Here is a 9,071-nt window from a genome sequence, read left to right as displayed (position 1 = left end):
TGTTTGGCCTTTATGAATTTGTTACATTTTCAGTTGTTTCCTTCTTACTCACTTTTATGACTGTCACTGTCTCCACATGTGCTCTGCCAGAAGTGATGCAGTTTGTGTGTCTCATCTCTCCTTAGAGGGACTAGTCGCCCTTTTGTATCAGTTCCCATGGCTGCCTTGTTACCTTGATGATCTTTTTTAGATCATGATCTAATAAATCCCCTATAATTTTTTTTTATTATTATACTTTAAGTTCTAGGGTACATGTGCACAACCTGCAGGTTTGTTACATAGGTATACATGTGCCATGTTGGTGTGCTGCACCCATTAACTCGTCATTTACATTAGGTATTTCTCCTAATGCTATCCCTCCCCCTGTCCCCCACCCCACCAAGGTGTGATGTTCCCCTTCCTGTGTCCAAGTGTTCTCATTGTTCAGTTCCCACCTATGAGTGAGAACATGCGGTGTTTGGCTTTTTGTCCTTGTGATAGTTTGCTCAGAATGATGTTTTCCAGCTTCATCCGTGTCCCTGCGAAGGACATGAACTCATCCTTTTTTATGGCTGCACAGTATTCCATGGTGTATATGTGCCACATTTTCTTAATCCAGTCTATCATTGATGGGCATTTGCATTGGTTCCAAGTCTTTGCTATTGTGAATAGTGCCGCAATAAGCATACGTGTGCATGTGTCTTTATAGTAGCATGTAAATCCCCTATAATTTTATAGATTATTAGGATATTGCTCATTTTCAGGGCTAGAGTGACTTTCTCTTGAGGCTTTCAAAATCTTATCTGAAGTTAGAACTCTCATTTGTTAATATTTTGACTACTGGTACAAAAATACAGTATTCAAATATTTGAATTAAAAGATAATCCAGGGGCTAGCTGTCTATGGCTTGAAAGCTAAATCCAGTCTATGGCTTATTTTTGCACATCTTTTGAGATAAGTATTTTTTTTTTTACATTTTAAAGTATTATTTCTAAAAAACACAATATGACACAGAAACTACATGGCCTACCAAGACTGAAATACTTATTGTAGGGCCTGTTAAGGAAAAATTTGCTGACCTCATATTAATTTAATACATATTATTCTGCTTTGCATTATTGTATACATTTTTTCACCCATTGTTTAATTTATTTACCTATAGATTGAAAATTATGGATTACTTTCTGATCTTACTGTATCCCTTCCATAAATCATCCAGCTTTATGATACCATGGTTTCAGTCGGGGGAACTTGGCCCAAGGCTCATGTGAATACACAAACATGTATGTGAGGTAGGAGACCAGCAGGACTTGTTTTCTGGTCATAACCCTACTGACTAAAACAGGATCTGATCCAAACAGGATAAGATAGTGAAACTGGCAGAAACCAGCAGGTGGCCGTGAGGGTGATTTCTGGCTGCCCTCATTGCTTATTAGCATGGGACATTCCCACCAGCATCATGACAGTTTATAAATGCCATGGCAATGAACCAGAAGTTTACCATAATAAAGTAAACAGCATATTGCTATTTATTTCATTAAGGATTTGTAGTTGTATATTCTCTCTAAAGGAATTTAATATTAATTTTCTTGATGTAAGATATTATTTCTTTTCTGATTAAAAAGTAGTAGATGATTTTTACAGAAAATTGTAAAATATGGAATAGCAGAATAAAAACAGCCAAAATTTCACAGTGTGAGGTAAACATTTGTTGCACTTCTAGCCAATCCCTTTTATAACTCACTCATATCTTAAATTGTATACATATATCAAATCATCAAATTGTACCCCATAAATATATATAATTATTAGTTGTTAAGTAAACATTTTTAAAGAAGAAAAAATAATAAAAATCATCAACAATTTTGAAACAATATATCAACAGAAAAGTTATTCTTTGTATAACGTGACAGAGTTAATACTCTTTGTACACACAAACAAAAACCCTTGAGATGAAAAAAATTAAAACAGTATGGATATAACATGATAAATAAAAATAAGAATAAAATGGAAAATTAGCACCAAATCAGTTCAAATTCTAAAGATATAGAAACACTTATGCACCTTCTAGTAATTTTGGAATGAAAAATAAAGCAAAATTTAAATGGAAACTTTCTCCATCAAATTAGAAAACACTTATTTTTGAATAAACAACGAATACCCATGGATATTCTTCATAATGCTGCAGTTAAATGGGCACTATTATAAATCTCCCATTGCTGAGATTTTGTTTATGATTTTCTGTGTTTTGTAATTTTTATTTTTTTAATTTTTTTATTATACTTTAAGTTTTAGGGTACATGTGCACAACGTGCAGGTTTGTTACATATGTATACATGTGCCATGTTGGTGTGCTGCACCCATTAACTCATCATTTAACATTAGGTATATCTCCTAATGCTATCCCTCCCCCCTCCCTCCCCCCCACAACAGGCCCCAGTGTGTGATGTTCCCCTTCCTGTGTCCATGTGTTCTCATTGTTCAATTCCCACCTATGAGTGAGAACATGCGGTGTTTGGTTTTTTGTCCTTGCGATAGTTTGCTGAGAATGATGGTTTCCAGCTTCATCCATGTCCCTAAAAAGGACATGAACTCATCATTTTTTATGGCTGCATAGTATTCCATGGTGTATATGTGCCACATTTTCTTAATCCAGTCTATCATTGTTGGACATTTGGGTTGGTTCCAAGTCTTTGCTATTGTGAATAGTGTTGCAATAAACAAACATGTGCATATGTCTTTATAGCAGCATGTTTTGTAATCCTTTGGGTATATACCCAGGAATGGGATGTGCTTCCTGACTTTTTAATGATCGCCATTCTAACTGGTGTGAGATGGTATCTCATTGTGGTTTTGATTTGCATTTCTCTGATGGCCAGCGATGATGAGCATTTTTTCATGTGTCTTTTGGCTGCATAAATGTCTTCTTTTGAGAAGTGTCTGTTCATATCCTTTGACCACTTGTTGATGGGGTTGTTTGTTTTTGTCTTGTAAATTTGTTTGAGTTCATTGTAGATTCTGGATATTAGCCCTTTGTCAGATGAGTAGATTGCAAAAATTTTCTCCCATTCTGTAGGTTTGCCTGTTCACTCTGACGGTAGTTTCTTTTCCCGTGCAGAAGCTCTTGAGTTTAATTAGATCCCATTTGTCAATTTTGGCTTTTGTTGCCATTGCTTTTGGTGTTTTAGACATGAAGTCCTTGCCCATGCCAATGTTCTGAATGGTATTGCCTAGGTTTTCTTGTAGGGTTTTTATGGTTTTAGATCTAACATGTAAGTCTTTAATCCATCTTGAATTAATTTTTGTATAAGGTGTAGGGAAGGGATCCAGTTTCAGCTTTCTACATATGGCTAGCCAGTTTTGCCAGCACCATTTATTAAATAGGGAATCCTTTCCCCATTGCTTGTTTTTGTCAGGTTTGTGAAAGATCAGATAGCTGTAGATGTGCGGCATTATTTCTGAGGGCTCTGTTCTGTTCCATTGGTCTATATCTCTGTTTTGGTACCAGTACCATGCTGTTTTGGTTACTGTAGCTTTGTAGTATAGTTTGAAGTCAGGTAGCGTGATGCCTCCAGCTTTGTTCTTTTGGCTTAGGATTGACTTGGCGGTGTGGGCTCTTTTTTGGTTCCATATGAACTTTAAAGTAGTTTTTTTCCAATTCTGTGAAGAAAGTCATTGGTAACCGAATCCAGCAGCACATCAAAAAGCTTATCCACCATGATCAAGTGGGCTTCATCCCTGGGATGCAAGGCTGGTTCAACATATGCAAATCAATAAACGTAATCCAGCATATAAACAGAACCAATGACAAAAATCACATGATTATCTCAATAGATGTAGAAAAGGCCTTTGACAAAATTCAGCAACGCTTCATGCTAAAAACTCTCAATAAATTGGGTATTGATGGCACGTATCTCAAAATAATAAGAGCTATTTATGACAAACCCACAGCCAATATCATACTGAATGGGCAAAACCTGGAAGCATTCCCTTTGAAAACTGGCACAAGACAGGGATGCCCTCTCTCACCACTCCTATTCAACATAGTGTTGGAAGTTCTGGCCAGGGCAATCAGGCAGGAGAAAGAAATAAAGGGTATTCAATTAGGAAAGGAGGAAGTCAAATTGTCCCTGTTTGCAGATGACATGATTGTATATCTGGAAAACCCCATCGTCTCAGCCCAAAATCTCCTTAATCTGATAGGCAACTTCAGCAAAGTCTCAGGGTACAAAATCAATGTGCAAAAATCACAACCATTCTTATACACCAATAATAGACAAACAGAGCGCCAAATCATGAGTGAACTCCCATTCACAATAGCTTCAAAGAGAATAAAATATCTAGGAATCCAACTTACAAGGGACATGAAGAACCTCTTCAAGGAGAGCTACAAACCACTGCTCAATGAAATAAAAGAGGATACAAACAAATGGAAGAACATTCCATGCTCATGGGTAGGAAGAATCAATATCGTGAAAATGGCCATACTGCCCAAGGTAATTTATAGATTCCATGCCATCCCCATCAAGTTACCAATGTGTTTTGTGATTTTTCAACAAGCAAAATTAAAAACATGATACAAATGAATGTTTTTCACTATGTTTACCAAGAATTTGTATCAATATAAAGACATATTTATGTTATAATGTATACATTTATATAAACATGGGTCTAATCAAGAAGAATATAACATTCTTCCGGATATTTTCTAACTTATGTATGCTCTTTTTTTTATTGAACTCTCAATCTATTTCCCAATTACTCATCTGAAAGTAATTGGGATAACATGATAACCATAACTCCAAATGTTATGGTTTGTTTATAGTACTGATGATGTAGTATTGGTTAGATATGATGGTCACATAAGAATTATCAGGATCACAAAGTAGTATAGGGATGCCAGAAATCTTGTTGGCATAGAATTTGGCTACTTTGTCTTCCTAATTATCCTAAGCTGAAACTGAAGCTGAATAGAAAATTTAGGCCAAATATTTGTGAAAAAGCAAACTTTGAATGGCTGCATGCAATAAAAAATATGCTTGGAATGATTAAAGGGACACCTGATTTTAATAAGAAAGAAAACCCTGCATTCTCTTGTAGTTTTGAAGTAGAAGACACACGGCACTTAGTTCCAGGTCCTGACAGGACTTAATTCATGGTCCTCACAGGATAGGGTGAAGAAACCCTCATGAACCCGCAGACAGAGATGACCGTGGATGATTGAGGAATCTCTAGCTGCCTTCATTGTTCACTAGCACATGACACTGTCACCAGCACCATGACAGTTTACAACCGCCATGGCAATGAACCAGAAGTTCACCCTCCCCTGCCCCCCTGCATTACTAGACAGTTCTAAGTAACTCGCCCTTCAATTTGCATTAACCTACCCCTTCATTTACATGGAACTGAAAGTGGGTATAAATGAGTATAAATACAGTTGTCAAGAGCCCATAGGTTGCTGCCTCCTGGCGCACTGCCTATAGGTTAGCCCTGTTCAGAAAGGAGCCGTACTGTTCTATAAAAGTATTGCTGTCTAACACCACCAGCTCATGCTTAAATTCTCTCCGAGGCAAAGCCAAGAACCCCCCTGGAATAAGCTCCAACTTTGGGGCTCGCCTATCCTACATGAGTTTCAAGGCAATAATTTTCCTGATAGTCCACAATTGTGTATTTCTCAAGTTGATTTGTTAATAATGTCAAAATCTCAGAATCTTTCATTCTATGTCTTGGTCAATATGTCATTTAAGCATAATGGTGACGTAAAAGCTGAAGTGTAATAATTGTTAGTCTGACTAGAAATGCAGTAGGATTATTGCCCTGTAAGATCTTTTATTGTTACATTCACAGGAAGCATGGCATAAAACCCAGAATCACAGAAAAAAGTGATTAATCAAAGCATGTATAAAAATTGGCCAAGGTGGGAAGATCACTTGAGCCCAAGAATTTGAGACCAGCATGAACAACATAGTGAGACCACTCTCTAAAAAATAAATGAATCAATTGCTCAGGTGTTGTGTCCACACCTGTAGTACCACCCACTTGGGAGGCTGCAGGATGAGGATTGTTTGAGCCCAGGAGTTGTGCCACTGCCCTCCAGCCTTGGCAACAGAGCAACATCCTTAGGAAAAAGCACGTGTAAATACAGACATAAAATTCCTTATTTCTGTCACAAAAGAAATACATCCTCCACTAAGGGTGACATGGGACTGTGTGTTTCCAGTGTTTCTTGATGCAGGAGATTGTTTGGGCAAAGAAACAAAAGCTCTCTTAAGTCCCTTTCTTTTTACTAAAATATGCCCTGTGGATGCGGATACAGGTGTTATGGGATCTTTGGGGTGTCGATTTTCTGGCTGGAAACCTCTGTGGCTGGTGGCACCTTTGTTCAAGTTCTTGTCCTGCATCCAGGAAGTATAAGGTACACAGACAAGTGGAGGGTAAACAAGACAAAAGGACTTTTCAGTCGGGCACTGAGTGGTTTTTTGGATCATGCCTGGTGGCTCCATGGATTATAACAGAGAACGTGGCAGCCCAGAGGGAATGGACCCTGATGGTGCCATTGAGAGCAACTGTAATGAGATCGTTGATAACTTCGATGATATGAATTTAAAGGAGTCTCTTCTTTGGGGCATCTATGCTTACGATTTTGAGAAGTCTTCTGCTATTCAGCAGAGAGCTATTATTACCTGTATGAAAGGGTCAAGTTCAGTCAGGTACTGGCAAGACAGCCACATTTGCTATTTCCATCCTGCAACAGTTGGAGACCCAAGCACTAATGCTGGCCCCCACCAGAGAACTGGCTCCACAGATCCAAAAGGTAATTCTGGCACTTGGAGACTATATGGGAGCAACTTGTCATGTCTGCATTGGTGGAACAAATGTTCAAACTGAAATGCAAAAACTGCAGGCTGAAGCACCACATATTGTTGTTGGTACACTTGGGAGAGTGTTTGATGTGTTAAACAGAAGATATCTTTTTCCAAAATGGATCAAAATGCTTGTTTTGGATGAAGCAGATGAAATGTTGAGCCGTGGGTTTAAGGATGAAATCTATGAGATTTTCCAAAAACTAAATACAAGTATTCAGGTTGTGTTGCTTTCTGCCACAATGCCAACTGATGTGTTGGAAGTGACCAAAAAATTCATGAGAGATCCAATTTGAATTCTGGTGAAAAAGGAATAATTGACCCTTGAAGGAATCAAACAGTTTTATATTAATGTTGAGAGAGAAGAATGGAAGTTGGATACACTTTGTGACTTGTACGAGACACTGACCATTACGCAGGCTATTATTTTTCTCAAGGCCCAAAGTGGACTGGCTGACTGAGAAAATGCATGCCAGAGACTTCAGTTTCTGCTCTGCATGGTGACATGGACCAGAAGGAGAGAGATGTTATCATGAGGGAATTCTGATCAGGGTCAAGCCGTGTTCTGATCACTAGTGACTTGTTGGCTCGTGGGATCGATGTGCAACAACTGTCTTTGGTTATAAATTATGATCTACCTACCAATCGTGAAAACTATATTCACAGAATTGGCAGAGGTGGTCTATTTGGGAGGAAAGGTGTGGCTATAAACTTTGTTACTGAAGAAGACAAGAGGATTCTTCATGACATTGAGACTTTCTACAATACTACAGTAAAGGAGATGCCCATGAATGTGGCTGACCTTATTTAATTCCTGGGATGAGAGTTTTGGATGCAGTGTTCGCTGTTGCTGAATAGGCAATGACAATATGCATTGTGGTTCTTTCTTTGGGACTATTTGGATCTTGTCTCGATGCTCATAATGGATCAGAAATATAGATTTTGATAGCAAAGCTACATTAGTCATGAACTCTTGTGAGGAAAGTCATTGGCTTCATCCTCTTTAGAGTTAGACTGTTGGGGTGGGTATAAAAGATGGGGTCTGTAAAATCTTTCTTTCTTAGAAATTTATTTCCTAGTTCTGTAGAAATGGTTGTATTTGATGTTCTCTATGATTTAATAATATACTTGTGGACTAAAAGATATAAGTGCTGTATAAAATCAGCCAATTATGTTAAACTAGCATATCTGCCTTTATTGTGTTTGTCATTAGCCTGAGTAGAAAGGACTTTAAAATTTTTTTAGAAAGCATTTGAATGCATTTTGTTTGGTATTATATTTATTCAGTAAAATATTTAATTAGTGCTAAGTGTGAACTGGACCCTGTTGCTAAGCTCCGGCAAGGAATCATCCTAGGTAGGGTTTAATCCCCAGTAAAATTGCCATATTGCACATGTCTTAATGAAGTTTGAATGTTAAGTAAACTGTATATTCACTTTTTAAAAAAACAAGACATAGAGGAGCTTTATTGAGTGTTAGAACAGCTCAGAGGAGATCCGCAGTGGGTAGTTCCTCTGTAGGCAGGTTGTTCGCTCAAGTGTTCAGCTCTCAGCAGAGAGGAGGCCCTGAAGAGTGTGGCTCCTCTTTGCAGGCAGGTCTTTCCAATGTCTGCAGCTCTCAGCAGAGAGGAGGCGCTGGAGAGGGTAGCTCCTCTCTGCAGCTGGTCGTCCCATTGTCTCTCCATCCTTTGCCCTGCTCTGGCTGAGTCCCAGGCATTTATGGACCTCAGAGGGGAGAAAGTGCATGTACATTGGTCCATGGGTGGCCATGGATCAGCCCAGAAAAGGCACCACAAGTCCACACTCTGGTCTCTGGGATTGGCTGCCTGGCCAGTCCCTGGTCTGAAGGTGGGTCCTTACCAGGGACTGCCCCCTTCTGCTCTGGAGCCTGTCTGCCTCCCACTGCAGTCTATGATGCCCAGGCTGCTCACACCAAGGGGCACCTGCAGGCCTCCGCCCAGCTGCCCTCAGCACCCCCTTGGCTTCCCCTCTCATGTTCCTCAAAAATCAAATTCTGGAGGTGTCTGAGGTGGCAGGGGGCAGGCATGCCAGTGCTGGCCTGGCCATGTGCACACTTGGCTGAGCTGTGACAGTGCAGGGGCTCAGCTCCCAACCTGCTCTGAAATCAGAGTGGGTGCTGGGAGCAGGGAGAGATCAGGCAGTGGGTGCTGACACTTCCAAGTCTGCAGGGACAGTGGGGGCCTTCCTGGGCTTCAGAGAGTGCAGGCTG

General features: G+C 39.5%; 1 pseudogene; it reads left to right on the top strand.

The window, feature by feature from the left end:
* Positions 1-6,465: 6,465 nt before the first annotated feature.
* On the top strand, positions 6,466-7,696 carry LOC100977472 (eukaryotic initiation factor 4A-II-like; annotated as a pseudogene).
* Positions 7,697-9,071: the final 1,375 nt, after the last annotated feature.

Source organism: Pan paniscus, chromosome X, assembly GCF_029289425.2.
Source record: "Pan paniscus chromosome X, NHGRI_mPanPan1-v2.0_pri, whole genome shotgun sequence".
Taxonomy (NCBI): domain Eukaryota; kingdom Metazoa; phylum Chordata; class Mammalia; order Primates; family Hominidae; genus Pan; species Pan paniscus.
This window is presented reverse-complemented; position numbering and strand designations above follow the sequence as displayed.